General features: G+C 47.0%; 1 protein-coding gene across 6 annotated transcripts in view; it reads left to right on the top strand.

Moving 5' to 3' along the window:
• Positions 1-18,885, top strand: part of ST6GAL1 (ST6 beta-galactoside alpha-2,6-sialyltransferase 1) — a 103,942-nt gene that overhangs the window by 66,960 nt on the left and 18,097 nt on the right. The window lies entirely within an intron of this gene.

An 18,885-nucleotide genomic window follows, 5' to 3' on the forward strand; every position in this document is an offset into this window, starting at 1 on the left:
AGTGCGCAGCTCAGGTGTGGCTGCACATATTCAAAAGCATTGCTGTTTGCGCTGGAGCTGTCTCCTATTGCATGCAGAGTTGGGAGGGGAGGAAGGAAGGAGGATGGATTCTCTGCTTTCCCCTTGCACCTATCCTATATTTCTTTTTCACTGCAAAATAAAACATTGATTTGGTAGAAGCCTTTGGAGATGTTGGTATGTACTGGCTAAACTCCAGAGAAAAACGTCTAAGATCCAGTGGTTATTCTGACTTGCATGAAATTAATGTAAGATATGTGCGGGGTTAATTCTGGCTAGGCCTTTCCCCAGAGCCCTTCAGGGATATCGCTGGTGGCAGCGGGTTAGAGTATGAGCTGGCAGCTTTCTAAGCCAACATCTGTGCTGAGCACGCCTGGTGACCTGAGTGCTTTTGCTGCTGGTGCCATGCCACTCACTATTACTGCTTTTATTTCCCCCCCCCCGCCCTCTCTCACTGTCTTTCCCACCACCATCCTGCTCTTTAGCATAGCTCTGCAAGCATTTGGTAACTGTCTCCTTGGATGCCCGGCTCATCCAAAAGATTTGTGCCACGCATTGAATAGTCCTTGAGTGCTGCACTGTAGCATTGGGCCTGATCACGCCAATAATTGTGCGAATGCCACTACCCTTTGGCGTACGATGTTCCTACATCGCTTGAGCAAAAGGAAGGCTCTTGGGTAACCTGAGCGCAGATAGCGAGTGGGGAAGGTGACAGTGGCAGGAGCCCTCGGAGCGCGCTGAGCTTTGCTTGATCCCGTTCTTTATTTAACACCATGTTCTCGTGCACAGGGGGAAACAAAGGAGAGCAAATTTGGTGGGGGTGGGGTGGGGGTAGAGGTGGCTGCAAATAAAAGTATTGAGTTTATGCCTGTCTTCCCGTGTGAGGAAGGCTGGAGAGGACTTTACTGTTTAAATCCTTAGCTTCCTGACATCAGGAATACCAGATGGGGGATGGCCTCTTTGCCCTCCTCCCCAATTCCTCGTCTGTTGGAGTATGCTAATATTCCTTCCTCTGGTTTAAAACCTGAATCTTTAATATGGAAAATGCATCATCCTTCCTTCCCTTCTGGCCAGGGAACACTTCTCCTTCTCAGTGTTGTATTACCTTTAGCATTGCAAACTGAAGTGCTTTGGCAGTGCTGGTGGTGCTCCAGCAGCCCGCCCACCTGCGGGCTGGTGGGTTCCCTTGTGCGAAAGCAGCCGAACCTCGCGCTGGTGCCTTCCTGCCGCCCTGGTGCGCTGTGATGGGCGGTAGGTCCTGGGCAGGACGAGGAATGCACCGCTGAAGGTAGCGGGGGTGGAAAAGACAACAGGCATGGCAGACTGACTTGGTCTTTCTGGGTAGCTGTTGGTGTGTGGTGGGGAAGGAAGGAAAGCGGTATGGAGACGGCTTGGTTTCTGCTTGGACGGGGTTGTGGGTATAGGGTCAAGAAAGCACATGAGCTGTGGAGCTCTGCCTCAGGAAAAGCTTTCGTGTTTTTGTGGGGGGACATCAAGGGTTTCATTCCCCCTCTTTTCTGGGGAAATCCTGCACTTGCTGGACAGAGCAAGTGTTTTAGGGTATGATCTCAGGCCTGCAGGTGGGATAGCTAAAAGCTGCGTAGTGTGTAGAAGCGGGACTAGTGCACTTTAGGAAGAAGTAAAAACACAGAGAAGCTGTATGTGCATGTGCAAAGCATAAATTTGCAACAGTGACTGAGTATTATTCAGGCTTTGCTTGCGTGCCAGACTTGAGAATAGCTGAGGTTTAAGACCAGCTGATCTCACACACACAGCTTTCACTTATAATGCAGAGAGATCCCTTCTTTTAACAAGCTTAGGCAATACTGAACGAAGAGTTACCTTGCGTTTGTGCTGAGAGAAAGCCTCTAGCTCCTTTTGAAATGCTCGGAAGTCTTTCTGTTGAAGAACCAAACCAAATGTCTTTTATTGGATATGGTTTCAGACTGTGCAGCCCAGTTAGCCCTGGCTTGTAATATGCAAAGGCTGCTGATGGAGCTGAATATTTGAGAACCAGTAAGATGATACATTTGGTCCGTAATATGTGCATCTCTCTATCTGCACAACTTGTGTCAGTGTTCACGCTGTGTGTGAAACGGAAAGGAGCCTTTTCTCTTTCCTCTCTTGGGCTCACCCGAAATACTCGCTGCCCTATGTGATGGTCTGTCTGCAAGTCTCTGACCTCAAGTGATTTAGAAAGCTTGCACACCACCTTTCTGCTCAGCTCCTTGTGGCTGAGCCAAGCCCTGCTTGCCACAGGCTGGAGCAGCTGCCCGTTTGAGAAAATGGCCCACTGATGTGTGCTTGGTCTGGATGGTCAAAGACAGAAGCACGGTGAGAGTGAAATCGGAGGTTCAGAGTGTTGCATTCAAATTTAGCAGTGGTTCTTAAAGGTGGTTGCCTTCCCCCCCCCCCCCCCAAAAAAAAGGGGGGGGGGCCAGATAATCTGATCAAGGCGGCAAGAGGCTGCCTCCTGCCCCTTTACCATGGGAAAGACCTCTGAAGTTAGTGTTGCCTTGCATGGAGCAGACATTGGAAGGAACATGAAGGGCCTTAGGAGAGATTGCCTAGGAGCAAGAGGAGGCTCCTAGAGTTGCGGATGTGGCAGGAGGGTACCTGGTCCCTTGCAGGTAACACGGGGAGCTACCAGAAGGAGCTGCATGGTGAGAACTCCTTCAGCAGGCGCTGTGATGGCTTTGGGAGAGCCTCCTCGGTTTGGTGAGAGTAGCTCTGGGAGGTGTCACGCATCCTTGGTCTCTTTAAAATAGCTCTCTTAGGTGCCACCCCAGTCAGGGAAGTGGTTTTGTTAAGCGCTAACCATCAGGATATGGGTTCTAGCTGCTATAGCGCGTGTTTAGTCAGATCGTGCTGAGCACGGTACTTTCATCTCTCCCGATAACAGCAGTGGCCTTGCAGAGTCACAAAGTGTTCGGGGGAATCGGTGCCTCTAGCAAAGCACCTGTGAAACTTCCATTCAGTTTCTCTGTTCCCACGCAAACGTTTTCACCTCTATTGGCTGTAATCTGCCAAGGTCTCTAGAAGAAGGCTTATTTCTTCACCTCTTGCTCCTGTGGCCTCCTGTGAGTGAACCCATGGAGAATAGGTATGAGAATTGGGAAGCCACTATAGATTGAAGAAAACTGGCTTGATTTGACTGAGATTACCTAGGTGAGTGGTTTAGTACTGAATTTTCTCCAAGCAGACCTCCAAGGGATGGTAGTTGTTAGGCAAATTGAAGGAGGGGTGCCGTGTTAGCTTTGCCTGGGTGCCAGCGTGTTCAACTCTGGTGAGCTTTATAGCCCTCCAAAAAGGTATATAAGGTAAGCTGCAAGTGTGCCTGTTTCTGCTGTATGGGTCTCGGTCGTATTTGAGGTGCAGTACAGATAAAGCCTTATGGAAATACAGACAAGTTAAGTCTTTATATGCAACCCAAAGTGAGAGGAACCAAAAAATTGAGGCAAGCTGTAATTTTGATTCCTGTATTTTGGAAACAATTGTTGCTGAGAGACTTTCAGAAAATATTCATTAAATTAGTGAATTTCTCTTACAAGTAACTTTCATATCTAACGCTTCAGGAGGAGGAAGTAAAATTCACAAAAGACTTGCAGGAGTAATTTTCTGTGATGACATACAACCTTGGCCCATAGGCATGTGTTGAATATCTTACGAAAAAGCTTGTGTTTCTTTATTTTTGTAAAAATTACTTTCTTATTGTGTCTCAAATGCATTATTTCCTAATTCAAGACTAGTTGGGGATGGATATATATCCATCCTATGTGTGTGTATGTATGCATATATGTGTATATATACACACGTGTGTGTACGTGCACACACATCTCAGTTCAAGCAGAAGAAGCTTAGCTGGATTGTCCTGATTTTTGACAAAAAAAAAGGGGGGGGGCAATGAAATGCAAATTAATAACCCCAAAATAGTTTGAGGGAACTTTGCTAGGCTTTTCTGTAGTTCTTCTTAGCTTTCATAATGAAACGATGGGGCTCCATCTAAATAAGAGGAGATAATCTAACCGGTTTACCTAGGGGTTTGGGATCTTCTGCTGGTTTCACCTGAGGGGGACACTGGGTTGCTGATATGGTTACCTTAGGATGGGAAGAAATTAGCGTGCCTGCAGAGGAATGGGGCAGTAAAAGGACGAGCTTGAGTGAAGGGCATGGCACTGGAGGCAAGTGTGTGTTTCTGCGCTTGGGTGGCTGGCTGTGCTCCTGCCCAAACTGCGGCACTCTGTCAATGTTTGATTCTCCTTCCTAAGTGTATAGAAAATCAGACCTGCAACAAAACGTTTGCCAAGAAACTCCAGGATAGGCAATACCATGTATGTTTAGATCCCTTTGCAAGCTTGAAACAGCGTTGTAGAAGTCTGTCTCCCAATCAGAGACGCTGGCAAGGAGAGGATCATGGAGAGGAAAGAGGGATGCACCCACTGTAGGGGTTCTTCCAGCAAGAAGACTGAGGAAAGTGGAAATGAAGGTTAGATAGGCTCAGTCCCCAAGGGACTATGGCAGCATTCCCAAATAAAACCTTGAGGTGTCTTTTCCCCTAGCAAGGGACCCTTGCTAGAAAGCAAGCTGGTGTGTTGAAGGGTTCCCAGTGTGAAGGACAGGGCTGGTTCCCGGGAGCTCTTCTGAACCTGGGAGCGAGTATCACTGCTGGCTCTGGGAGGTGTTTGGTAGCCAGAGCAGTTGTATTTAGATGCACAGATGTGGTTCATGATTCTGGCTTTCTCTGTGCTTGCAGCACAGCTGTTGACTTACCTGTCTTCAGTAGGTGAACAGGGGAATCGGTTCCGCTTTTCAACTGTGCTGGGGTAAAAGTAGGCAGATTTGTTTAAATGAATTAAATGAGGAACTTTAAGTTAAAGCTCTCTCTGGGCCAGATCAAAAGTCAGTCTTATTTAAAGTCTGGTGACCTTGAAGTCTGACAGTATTTTGGGCGTGGGTCAGATGTTGAACAACAAGAAAAAATTGCCTTGTCAGAGATAAATTGCACATATGCTAGAAAAGGCATGAGATCCCCTTGCAATCTTTATTGCTGTTTGTGATATCACAGTCTGTGATATCACTATGGTATCAGAACTGATTCTTACTTTAAAACAATTAGGCATGTGGTCAGACCTTGAAGGCTTGCTGTGCATCAGCCGTCGGTTGCTAGCACAGAAAGTGGATCACCTATAAGAGCTCAAAGGCATTTTGCTTGTTGGGTATAGGGAGCCTGGGTTCCTTGTTTGCACATAAGTCTGTCTGCTTCTGAGATGAAGTTGGTCTTAGTACTTGTCCTTGTATGTGCAGTCTATCTAGCTGTCGTCTTATGGCAGAAGAGAACGGTAAATAATATTTACTGCGCAACTTAATCTCAGGGAGACAAGTTTGCTGGTGTTCTATCTGTCCTGGGTGACTTGTAATGGTTTGTTTCAACTGAATGTTGATCATCTGATGCTGAAGTTCAGTTCCCATCCTTAGGGGTGGGGGAAGCCTCAGTGAAGCTTTCTGACCTTCTCGGTTTGCATGGAGGACATGTTACTTTTAAAGAATTGTCTGGATTTTGCATTTAGGCTTCCTGAATGAGAGCAATGTGTTGTAGATGCGATTAACACTGAAGTTGGGGGCGCTGACTTTAGTGATGTGTGTTGGATCAGGAGTGTACTGTTGAAGCAAATCTGCTGATTTCCTCCTCCTCCCCCGCCCAATGTTTCCATCTATATTGAGAAGCAGTTTCTGATCAAACAGGATTCATTCAAGTGAAACCGAACCAACAGAAACTTTCCAGAAATGATCTAACACCTAGGGGTTAGGCCAGCTACTTGGTTTGTTGCATTTCATAGCAGCAGGATATCAAAAAGACGTTCTAGCCTTAGGGACCCTCACCAATTTTTTACATATACTTTTTTGTGTTGTTTTGGTTTTGTTGTTTGAGCTTCCATTTAGGAAGAAGATGAAATTGGGATTGGCAGTTCTATGCAATAGTTGGCCTAATGAGAAAACTAACTGAAATGGCAAAACACTAACACTGGCAGCACTTAAGTATCTAAACAGAAACAATTTGTGATTTTAAAAAAAAAAAAAAAAAAAAGCAGTTGAGTATGGACTCTTCTAAAGCTATCTATCCCAGGCATAAAAGATGCCTGATCTCTGCTACGTTTGGGGCAGTTTCCTTCGGGGAGGAAGAGCTGACTGGCTTCTTCACGGCCAAGCGGCACAGACGAGCTGGGAAGAGAGCCGCATGCTTGCGGGGCTCACTCCCGGGAGCTGCTCTCTTGTGTAGTTGTGTAGGAGCTCGGTTCTTAGCAGTAACATCTTCCATCTCACGCCCTCCCTCCAGCAAAGGGCTGGCTTGCTTGCCACGAAGGGAGGTGGGCATCTCTCATTTCTCTAGGAGGCTCAGGCAGCTCTAGGTCGTACGAGACCTCTCTGAGACTGCCGCAATGTGTTGCGCCAAAGACGTTGCAAGAGCCAGTATTGAATGGAGGAGATATGGAAGTGTCTGGGGCCTCCTTTACTGTGCTTTTGTGAGCAACGTATGTATTTGTTGAAATTATCATCTGTAACTCTTCCCTGATGCCTGTAAGCTGCTGTCTGGTGTTGATGAGAAACTCATTTGCCCTGATATTCATGGGCTGTCTCACTTTTCTGTTTTTTGTAGCCACCCCTTTCTCTGTTTCGTGCACCTGTGGCAGCCGCGTGTGTGGGGCGCTCAGCCCGTCTCTGCTGGCCATCATCGTTTTGGGTGTCAGCAGGGCCCGCTCGCAGGTGGCACCTGGCACAGGCGGGCTGGAGGGCGGCCGCCTCGGCTCCTCCGCTGGTGCTATGCAGGCTGGGGGGAGGTGGGCCACCGCTAGTGACAGCCTGGGAAAGCAGGCTGCAGATTTGGGGAGCCGGCGGCGGCGCGGGCAGTGGACCGCGTTGCCCACGTCTGCGTGTGTCGGCAAGGCAGAGCCGTGGCTTTTGCAGGATCCGGACGGCGAGCTCCCGCAGAGGCACGGGCTCCGGCGGGCAGGAGGCTGCTGCGGGCTGAAGCGCCTGGAGGGAAGAGCAGCCTGCTTGCAGGGGAGGTGCGCAGGTCAGAGGCGCGATGGCAAGCCTTTAACCTGGTCACCCACCACCTGCAAGTTTGGCTGACCGACCTTGTGAACGGCCAAATTTCTGAAACGCTGAGCGTGAGGAGTGAGTGATGTGTTTGGGGGTGGGGGCTTGACAGTGCTTTGCAGGTTTCAGACGTGTTTCTTTATTAGAGAGGAAAAAGCAGGCTAAAATCTGTTGCAGAAGGAAATACTATTAATTAGACCTGAGAGACACTAAAACGGCCTTTACTGCACTTGTGGCCTCCCTATGGACTTCAGTAAACTTTAATTAAATGTATTTCAGTTTCAGGAACTGTGCGTTGTCTTCTCTCCAGCAACTATGTTAACCCTCCTTAATTATTTTGCTGCACTTAGATTTCTTTCTGTCACGCACATAACCGCACTGCTCTTCCACTGGCACGCTTACAGTGTCTGAGAGGAGCAGAAAAAGGGAAATCTGTGTTTTCCTGGGAGAAAGAGTCTTGATGACTTGTTGCTGGCTGGTGCACCCCTTGGAGCGAGGTCTGGTCAGGAGCTTACAGCTCGCCCTGGTGCTAAGACCTATGCTGGGTCCTCCAGCCTACTGAAGTGTCGTGGTTGTGCTTAGTTTTGAGACATTTATTGGTTCCTGCGAAGTGTTCTCAGTTGTCGGATTCTTAAGCAAGTGGCATAGTCAAGACTGATTTTGGATAGACTGGACGTGTCTTCCGTTCCTAAGCTTTTGGGCAGGGGGATGTTGAGGAAAGGAAATAGCAAGGAGGTTTTAAATAGAGACTTGATCAGGAAAATTTCATTGATGTTTTCTGCTTTTGTAAATACGTATGTGGAACTTCAGGGTGGAGGGGAAGGAGTGTCTTAAGCTCTTTAAACATGTCTTGATTGCATCTAGAAGCCCAGAATGTCTCTCAAAAAGTAAATTTCACTCACTTCATGTGATGTATAAAATTGAGTTTCATTCAGAACAAACACACTGAGCTAAATCTTCAGTTACTTTAATCCTACTCTTTGGAGGTGTGTCAAATTCCATGCTTGTTCAAGACTTGCATTGATATTGGAAGTAGACTGTCCAAATGCATGCCGCACCAGGAACCGACAAGGTCACTTCCCTGGCAGCTTCCCTATGGGCTTATTGATGGTAGCCAGATTTGAAATGATCTGGCTACAAGGGGTTAGTGTTACCAGATCAATGAATCAAACTTGTGTTTAACAAGCATGTCTTTGAGCTCCTGTTTTTATAACTGGATCAGCTGTTGCTAGTAGGAGATTGCACGAGTTAACTGGAGTTGGCTTCTGTTCATGCTTTTCTGAAAGCTCAGTATCTCCAAACTCGTGAGAAAACGTTTTGCTGTTCCTTAAATTTCATGAATACAAATTTAAACGTAGGTCCATTATAATATAAACATATCCTTCAATTAATCTTTGAAGTAGCAGCTTGGAATCGGAACTAACGCAGAACAGTGCTTCATTAACTACTGTTATTCATTATAAAGTCCAGATAGGGTGTGAAATCACTGCATGGGATGTGATTCACGGACTTTGCTTGGCAAAAGGCACGTCTGACACCTGCTTTTGGAAATATTTGGAGTTAGGAGAACCTGGCTGCTGCTTCGATAGTTCTAATCCGTGAACAGTGCTCAGGGTTTTGGCATATGGATTCCTGCATATCTGTTACATTTGGTTTTTCTGTCACAGTCTGGCACTTAACTCGGACAAAGGTTTCTCTATGGCTTTTGTTCAGTTATACTCAACTTTCCTGCAGTGACTTCAATCTTTTTTTTTTTTTTTTTAAAACTAGTTGAAACTAATGGTGCGTGGCTAGAAGAGGTATCAGTTTAACTTGCTTCAGACTCTGTGTAGGAGAGAGCAGAAAAGCACGCGTTTTTATGTCTTGGGAAAACATCTGACTATTCGAAGGTGTGCCCTCCCCCTTCATTTTCTATCAGAGATGAAATAGTTGATTGATTGTAATTTTGATCTTCCCATTTCCCTTCTATGACTCTAAATTCTTTGTGTAGCAAAGAATTTTTTTCCTCAATAAGTTATTGAAGTTATTGTTAAGTAATTTTTACAATTTATCTGAAAGTTACTTGTTCTACTGGGTGTTCATTCTAATTATGTTTACTGTAGTCCGGGAATGCTTTTTTCAGCAATTGATACTTGACAAGCGTTCTTGTCATCTGTATGTCACTCTTACATTACAGCGCCATGGATTTCTTAGTGACAACAGATTTATGTTGAATGCAGTGCAAGAAGTCTTTTGCTTTAGCATGCAGGGACTTGATTAGTGCTTATTGAAGTCGATGACCAGAACTGCCGTTTTACTTCTGTAGCCTAGGCTCGAGTGAAGTCGGTCTGGTGGTGCGTGGCTGTTGAGTGCTAGCTGTGTGGACGTCCAGCTCCCTCTGACCGGGATGAGCTGGATGTACGGAGAGAGGAACCAAATCTGAGTGGAGCTGCTGTACTGAATCTAGAAATGATAGACCTACAGTTCAGCAAGTTTTTTTATTTCACTTCCTTAGTTTAGATTGAATGAGGCTTTTTTTCCTCTGAGCTAGTTCAAAGAGCTGTGTTGTGTTGTCCTTGAAGAGAGAGAGATATCATGCCCACCTGCTAAAGGCTGGCTACTAAGTCATAGAAAAATATCCTGAAGGGTAGCATAGCAACAGCTGGCACAAGATATATTAGTTGTCCTGGAGCCAGAGAATACCAAATATGTGTCTTAATGTGCTATGATACTTGCAGAGGCAATAAGCTTTGACCTGCTACATGCTCCTAATTTAAAAGAGAAATGCTTCCCTCTCATTTCCAAAGATAAACATCCTGGAGAAACATATTGTTTGAGAAGAGGGGGAAAACTGAATAATGATTTATTTGGTCTGCAGGCATAATGTTTTATGTAAACTAAATAGTTCTAAATGAATGATCAGTCTTTAAAGCTGAGGGGAATTTTTTACTGTTGACCTCAACGTGGAAATGGTTATGATAAAGCTGACTGATACCGAAAATCTCACTAGTAAAGTCATAACACTGGAGGGGTGGAAGTAAAGGAGAAGCAATGCTTTTGGCAGTGAGTACTGTTCGTTCATAGTGTGAAATTCTTTCTTTTTTTCTTCAATTTGAACCTGAAACTGGTAATTTCAGAAGTTGAAAATGATTGTTACTGACAGCGTGCCTCCAAATATCTTGCTGCAATGAGGCTTCTCTCTGAAAAATCTGAAGTGCCAGCATGGCCTGCAGTAGACTCTCAGGGTGTATGCTCAGTGAGAAATTACTTCTGTTTTACACCGAACTCTGAAAGTTTCTCCCAGTCTGGAGTGAGTATTGCCAGGGCTCAGAGGTCATTTGGCATGTTCTCTGTTCAGGATCTTTCCTGTTTTGGAAAGTGAGCAGAACTGAGAGAAGAGGTTAAAACCTTTTGTAGAAGTCTGGAGCTGTGAGCCAGCGCTTCCTGCCTGAAGGTGTTTAGGAAGATGTCCCTTTGGGTGCTTGGGCCTTGGCAGGTTGGTGGCATAATTCAGTTCAGGAAAGTGAACCAAAGAAACGCGCTCCTGTGGCCTTACTGCGCCCAAGTGAAAGGTGTTACCAGAGCCGTCAGGTGGCCAGCGAACGTGCTGGGCTCTGAGGCAGAGGGTCCCTTTCCTGACCAGTTTTGTTGAGGAGGAAAGGTCTGCTCACGTCTCTGCCCAGAATAGGAGGCCGTGTTTGTAATGGAGCATTGCTGGTCCCACCAGTCAAGAATTTGGCCCTGTGCTCAGAAATATAAAGTCCCTCTCAGTGAGTAACCCACCAAACAAGAAATGCCTAGCTTGCTGAGAGCATTATCCTTTTTAAAAAAAAAAAAAAAAAAAAGGGGGGGGGGGACGACAGCACTATGTGCCTTGGTCACTTTTTTCCTTTGTGAAGAGTGAGATTGTCATTGATGTTTGTGCGAAGCCAACCATAAAGGACCATCCAATAACCCTTATGCCAGGCTTTCCTGCTGGTACCACTGACTGTATTAGCTTCTCTAAGGGAGCGAGATCTTAGCCTGACTCCTCTTCTCATAGCAGTCTGTCTTAGACCAGTGCCTCAGAGAGCATGTGCTGCTGTGGTAATGACAGCAGTTTTGTCTTTCGCGTTGCACTTCCACAGTGCCTCAGTGGTGGGTTGGAGCCACCACCCGCTCGCTGCACCCTCTTGTTCCTCAGAGAGACCGTTTGGGAGGACTTCTACTGCAGCTTGTAGTTGTAAAATCCACAGTCTCATCCTTCACGTGCAAAATGGCTGCCAGAGCGCTCCACAGTCACCATTGACGCATTACAAAGTGTTCTCCCTGACCCTCAGATACTTGCTAGACCTACCAGAGTTGAAATAGTCTGGGAGGAGATGCTGGATGCATGGTAGCTGGAAAATTGCAGCCCATCCTGAAGTCAGCTAACTCCAGCACCTGGAGGAGCTCCTCTTTCTGAAAGCTGAAGGCTTCCTCACCCCTTCCTCCTTCTCCTAAGCAAGACGTATGGTTGGTCCCAAGCAGGGGTGAGATGACTTCTCCCTTGTGGAAGTGCCCTTCTGTGCTATGCTGGACTGGAGCATGTATAGGGCTGGAAGAGGTTGAGTAGTCGTGGCTGTCACCGTCAGTTTGGTGACCGCAGAGGGCACAGAGAGCTGGGTTTGCCCAGCCGCAAACACTGTATTGCCCTGTAAATGTGATGCCTGTCATGCCATATCTGATGTTTGCTGCGGTTTTAGTAGCAGCTTGGCTCACACGTGGAGAAGGAGAGGAGTGTTGGGCTACACGTCCTCAGTTATTCCCTGTAGAGGTGAAATATAAAATCCCTCCTTTTGCCAGCAGTTCTCACTGTTGGCCTTGGACAGGAATGCTGCTTAGTTTAATCAGTTGACTGCTACATTGTTTTCTCTCCATAAAAACACCAAAAAGTGTCCAAGTTAAACATCTATTCTGTGCATTCTGTTAAATGTCCAAATTCTGCTCACTTCAAGTTTTATCAAATGTTTGGGTCGCATACTTTGGGTGGAGAGGGAGGACAGACCACTCCTATGGGGACCACAGAGTTTTGCTTCCTTCTCCTTCGCATTGCCAAAACGTAGGGGACAAGGACTTACTCCACCAGGAATGCTGCCGCGTGATGGTAGTTCCTGTCCGCCCGGGCTGATGGGGACGGGCAGGCTGGCTCTGTTACCACTGAACATGTGCCTAAACCACCTCCTGTGCTGATACCAGAGCCCTGTGGTTAAACAGGTTGGAATATAATTTATCACTTACCCATCAGGGTCTGGGACTAGTAGTGCTGGTCCCAGGGAGCGGTAAGAGAGCAATTAGACCAGCAGAGCTGTAGTGTAAAACTGTTTGCTGAATTCCTTCCTTCCGCTCTTGGTGTTTCGGATTGATTTGGACAGGAGCGTAAGGAAACCTGAGGTTGGCTTCTTTGGAGAGCTGTTTCTCCAACCTGCTGGGTGTTGCTGGATGTACTGCTGCTTGTTCTTGGCGTGGTTATGACTCTTAGGGCATCACTAAGCGCATGCATTAGCTGATTCAACGCCCTGGAGAAGATTTGTCATTTGGTTACGTATCACTGGCTAACACAAAGTGATTTATTGAGTCTGAACTCCGACAGCTCCAAACATGCACTTCATGTAAGACCGTGCCCTGGTACGGTGCAGACGAGGCTCCGTTTTCTGGACCCCGAACTAGGCAAACATCCTGCCGCGCTGGTGGGAACTAAAAAGGGGCAGCTGCGTGGGCGCAATTTGCGTCTTGCCTTCGGTCTTGCCGGCCACTTATTGCAGTGCGGTCTCGCAGGTACTTCATGGAGCGCATGCTGGAGCGCTTGCCATGAATGAGAGCAAAACTGCTGCTTTTTTTAAATTTGGGCAGAAGGGAAGACACTTCGGTACGTCTCACCCCTCCAAAAGCAGCAAGGGAATAGACGTTGGAAAAGAGAGGGAGCAAAGTGCTGACAGAGCCAGAAAGGAAGGCCTCTGGTTATTAAACTCCCAATTTTTTGACACTTAACAATCAAACAAATAAAACGGACCATATGGGCTTAAACTCTAACCCCTGCTCCCTGCCCACGGAAATCTACCTTTCCTGTTCTTAAGGTTTTTTCCAGCTGTGACACCCTCATAGCTTTTCCGGCACACGTAGAATTTTTTTTAACGCATGCAAGATGGAAGGGATGATTTATTCCCGTAGCAGGTGACTTGTGCTGTAGTTTTTCAGTGTGTCATCTGATATTTAACTGTGCTCCTCCCTTGAAATGGCGCTCTTATTCTTTTTTCCACCTGTTTTTTGTTCTGTTTGGTGATATTAGAAGTACTTAAGTGTATGGCTCAACTATTGCTTTATTTTCACATCACAGAGAGGTTTTGGAAAAAAAATGCTAGAAATGAGTCATCTTAGTTTATACATTTGCAAAATTGAAGAGTCCCCCCCACACACACTCTCCATTTGGATTAACTGGCCAGGCTAAATAGAGTAACAGAAAGATCTTCTGAAACTGTCAGGTTCAGAGGGACAAATCTTTAGCTTTAATAAATCTGTTACCACCTTTCATCTGATGCTTTCAGTGTATCAAAAGCATATTTTCTTTGTTTGCAAAATGGCACAGTCATACTTTATTTAAAACTGTATAGACTCTTATTAATTTTTTACCAGGACAAGAAGAGGGACTCTTAAGAACAGATGTGGATTTAAGGTGACCTCTTGAATCCTTCTTTTTCCCCTCTTCGGTTCCCTGGAGTATGTCACTTTGTTTTGAATGGAGAGATGCCTGCCCTGCACCTCCATGTCTTTCCCCTTTTGGTATCCTTTTCTCGCACGCTTTCCTGTGAACTCGTTCTGCCTTTTCTGCCAGCCACCTCTCTCCTTGCGGGCAGCAGCTCCTTGCAGAGGTGTGCTTCACGTGGTCCGCCTGGACAAGAACGGGGAACGGAGGCAGGAGTTTAGCAGTGCTCAGGAGGAGAAGCGTGAGTAGCGTGATAATGCGTTATAGATGATGCTGGGTGGAAGAAGCGTAGTACTAAGAGCTCAAAATAACCCATACAAGCTAAAAGGTGCGGTTGAAGTGTGAAATGTTTGCTGTGGCATGAAAACATTCAAAAATACCCTAGCAAAAGCTTGGAATAGAGCTGTACCACTTTTGGTTTAAGCTTGCCAGCAGTGTGGGTACAGATGGAAATGAGCCAGGCATAAATGAAGGAAACCTGGAAAGGAATATAAATACTGCAAGTTTAAATATGAAATGGTTATTGCGTTACCTAAAGAAAGAGACTGAGGAACACATTGCTAAAATAAGTCTTTGCAAATACGTCAAAGGCAAGAAAACTGTAAGTGATTGTTCCTGCTGTATAAGAGGAGGGACCAAGGAGAAGCAGAGCAGAACAGGTCGAAGTGTTCCCCTCCTGTGCCCAGCCCCAGAGGCTGTATTTCGGCAGTTATCTTTTAAATTAAGTTTTACTCGGCGTGATTGCTGAACAAGAGGCAACGGGCAGAAACTGAACCACAGGAAGTTCCATCTGAACCTGAGAAAAAACTTCTTCACTGTGAGGGTGACTGAGCACTGGAACAGGTTGCCCAGAGAGGTGGTGGAGTCTCCTTCCCTGGAGATATTCAAAACCCGTCTGGATATGGTCCTGGGAAATATGCTCTAGAGGACCCTGCTTGAGCAGGGCGGTTGGACTAGATGATCTCCAGAGGTCCCTTCCAACCTCAACCATTCTGTGATTCTGTCTTAGAGACAACTGGTCTGCACCAGTACTTCGAAGGGAGCTCAAGGATGTGGAGCTCCTCAAGAACCGTGGGGTGGGACCGATTTAGTTTGGCCTCTGAACTGCAAAACAGAAGGTGCCAAACAGGATGCTGTATTTTAAAAGGGCTCTGTTGAGATCCATCACTTCAGACTAGTAAGTATAGTAATAAAAACTTAATAATTAAGCATGTGTAGAATACCTAACACACAATGCAGAAGTCTCTTCATCCTTTTGTAGAAGACAGCCATGCTTCAAATCTGTTTGCTTTTTTTCCCTTCTTCTCTCTCTGTAAGAAGTTAGCAAGCCTGTGGAGAGGAGAACAGCATACTTGCATTTCCAAGTTTTTGATGAGCTCGTTTACCAAAAGCCCTGGAAAAAAGCTAAGCTAACCTGGGCTAAGACAAGTCCTGTCTTGGCTTGGTAACTGCCTGACAGAGAGGACGCGAGCGGGTGAGGCTGCGGGTGCCGCCGGGCTCGTTTGGGATCTCTGCAGCTCAACAGTCGTGACGGACCCCAGAGGGATCGGCACGCTTAGCTTATAGGCCTGGTTTGCTCTCTCTTCAGAGAGCCACTGAAACCAGAGGAGAAACCAAAAAGTTGCAGAGATCTGGTGATGCCTGGGACTAGGCAGTCGGTGGCAAAGGAAGCCCGTGTTGGCCAAGGCAAAATAATGTACTTAAAACTCACTTTATCTTTCTCTCCTGGTGCTGGGGAGAACCGAGTGAGTCTTAACGGCTCACAATGTATCTTGAAGTCGTTGCACAGCAGGGAGGTCGATGCTTAGGAACAGTCGATAAGGGAAACGGACTTGGAGAGAGCTCTGGAAGGAGAACAAAGCGGGGCCCTCACCACGGCACGTGGAGCAGGTGGCCCGCACGTGTGTGGCCGGGCTCGTCCCAGCGCCCCTGTGCCGCGGTGTGTGACCGCCCGGAGGGGGTGCTGAGGAGAGGACCAGCACCGTTGGAGGTATGCAAAGCCTGCTGGGCAAGGGGAGGTTAACTCGAGCAGGTGTCGACTTGGAAAAGGAATGAGAGGGGGAAGGAGGGTGTTAGACGTGTGCAACCCTGAACGGCATGGAAAAAGGAGAGACAGAAATGGTTCCAGGTACGGTCAGGTTAGGTGGCGTGAGCCAAGGAGGGAGCAGGGATTCTCCTTGCCCGGTGCACGATTGCAGGATTTGTTGCCTCGGGCTGTTTTGAAAGTGCGAGTGGTTGCAAGAAGCAATGAAACAAATGATGGGCCTCGTTGCCACTAACGATAAAGCTGCATCCCTAAACCACGTTGGAAATTGTGTAGGATTACTGGGGGAGACGCGTTTTCCTAAATTTGTTGATACTTGCGTGGTTTCCGAGCAGATCTCCTATTGGTCGCTGTGGGAAACAGGTAAGGGCTTGACTGACTTTTGGTCTTGTGCAGTGCAGTCACTGTCGTAGGCCCTTTTAGGGGAAATCTGCTCTGGCTGGTGGCAATGTAGATTGTCAGCTGTTCTCGGCTACCTAATTGAAGCAGCTGCTCTCCTCCACTGTTCAGCAGACAAAAATAGCATGACATTGCCTAGCAGTATATACCAGGACATGACTGCATGCAGCTCCCTGGGTGGGTGAGAGTCTGGGACGCAAGGGGAGGCAGGCTTTTGACACCTTCTTGGACTTTCATTAAGGCCTGAGCTCAAGAAGATACTTGAGCAGAGAGGTTAACTGTAAGAGTGTGTGGATAGGATATAATTCCCCGAGTGCCTTGAAAATACTGCACAATCCGTTCTCTATTTAGGACCAAAATTTGCCCCTAGAGGATTTACGCTGTAGTGTTAGCCTGCCTGCCAGCAAATGCTGCACCCGCTAGGATCTGACACCGAGAGTCAAATGCTGGGTCTCGAGGAGGCAGCAACTATTTGCTCAGGTAGACTTCTGTATGTGTTTTGGGGTGTCGTTCTCCCCCCCCCCCCCCCGCAATCCTTTCTTTCCTAGTAGTAATATCTGACATTTGTGCTTTGGCTGGATGTGACAGGAAATAATCTTGTCACGTCTAAAAGAGTGTATTTATACTAACCGCTGTGATACAGAAGCGTACCCAAATGATTTACGTACAGATCTGGAAAGAGAGCACCGCTGATGCGTGCACCATCCTGCCTGGCAAAGTTTATCCTTTGCCTAGAAAAGCCGTTGTTTTCACACTTGGCAGAAAAGATAGAGTGGCAGAATACTTGAGAGGAATCTTATGTTAGGACACTCTTTGCGCAAATAAGCGAAATCCTGCTGTATGAGGTAGCTGTAATGATTAAACTGAACTGCAGTGAGCATCTGATGCACAAAAGGCACCTTGAAATGCTGTGGCTCTACTAAAATGTATTTGCTTGCAGATCCTACTTTGCCAGCTTACAAATCGAAGCAATATACGTGTTTGCGTTACAGTAACCTATGCAGTTAATGAGAGCTGGGACCGCCTTGTGCCAAGCGCTCACGGTGAGCTTTGCAGGTTCCTCTGCGTGGATTGGGTTGGAGAGGAGGTGTTTGGACTTGCTTGGCACCTCTGCTCTGTGGCATCGGGCACTGTCTGGAAATGAGCTTGCAGGTCCTATGAGGCTCTTCCCCTGCAATGTGCCTGCTGCCCCTCGAGGTTATCCCAGCCTTGGGAAACAAAAGCTGAACGGTACTGCCTTGGCTGCTGCAGCTCGAGAGTGCAGGGGGTGAAGGTGGCCCTCAGCCAGCTGGTTTTGTGGTAGTGTTGACTCGTTTACGTTTGCCACGCATGGATACTTGGATGCAAGGGGACTTGGCTGGCCGTACTGAGGAATTAATGCCCCTTTGCCCCTCCAGTCCCCCCCCTCCAGTAGTTACAGGGCAGCTGACCATAGCTCTAAAAATCCCATGGGAGTTCTCCTTGGAAGGAGAGTAACCTGCTCACCTGGTGGGGAGGGACTCCTAAAGTCAGCAGCGTGGTGCTACAGCTTCACGCTTCCAAACGGAAAATGCTTTTGGTTACGTTTTCCAGAAGTGAGGCCTTCATTTTGTGTAAATAAGTACAATGCAAATAGAGTCAGGTTGGGGGTCTGCCCGCAGCGTGGTTCAAGGGAGGTGTCTTCGTGTCTTGTACTAAAAAACTGACACAGATGTTTGACAACTCTATTTCAGTGTTCCTATTTCTCTCACTTATAAATGTAGCTGTTCAAAACTCTTGTTATCTAAGTTTGGTTTCCCCTCACCGTTTCTGACGACAGCGTCTGACACAGAGCAGCGTTTTCCTGTTTAGCAAATTGGCTTTTGTGCTCTTCTGCCGTTGCGTCGCTCTTCTGCTGTCGTGTCGCTCTTCCTTTTTTGCGCGGACAGCCAGATTCAACCCCAGGGAAGGTGGCCCAGTGGGGAGGGCAGGCAACGTGGCGGGGAAAGGAGAGAAGGAAAGATGCTCCCTGCTATAATCACTGCAGGACAGCAACCATGCATGAGCTGCTCGTGGACGAGGCTGCAGTGAAGCCCTCATCCCCTCCCTGCGCACCCCTTCCTCGCCTGCGGGAACTCACTGCCCAAAAGGACGCTGGAAAAAAGGCTGCAGTGTGCCTTCCTAGCGCTTGCTTCTCAAGCAAACGAAGGACAAGATAATCTGTCAAGGAAAGGGAAGTTACTTTAATGCAAACTAGAATTATTAGTGCTGCTTTAATCTTTTTCTTTTTTTTGTAGTTTGTGAAGTGGGGATGGAGGAATGCTTGCTTTTTCAGCCGTGGGTTTCTCTGGGAGAAGTCAGGATGAGTTTCTTTACAGAGTTAAGAGAAAACGCAAGTAATCAGCATTAGGGCACTAATAATTTAGGACTTAATCCAGTGAACTGCAGCATTGGTAATTTAGCATGTATGGCATTGTGCTGACTCAGTGCTTCTGCAAAAGCAAGTATAAACTACTTCTCAAATTGTGTATCACTGTGTGGAATCTCCCCTTTTCTTACTGCGTTTCCTTGATAGCGCAAAGCTGTCCCTACCCTTTTAAAGCAGCTGTGAAGTTTAAAATACATTGGTCTGGACAATATTTTGGGAGAACCTGTGGATAAAACACTG

Source organism: Struthio camelus, chromosome 9 (assembly GCF_040807025.1).
Source record: "Struthio camelus isolate bStrCam1 chromosome 9, bStrCam1.hap1, whole genome shotgun sequence".
In the NCBI taxonomy this organism is placed as follows: Eukaryota; Metazoa; Chordata; class Aves; order Struthioniformes; family Struthionidae; genus Struthio; species Struthio camelus.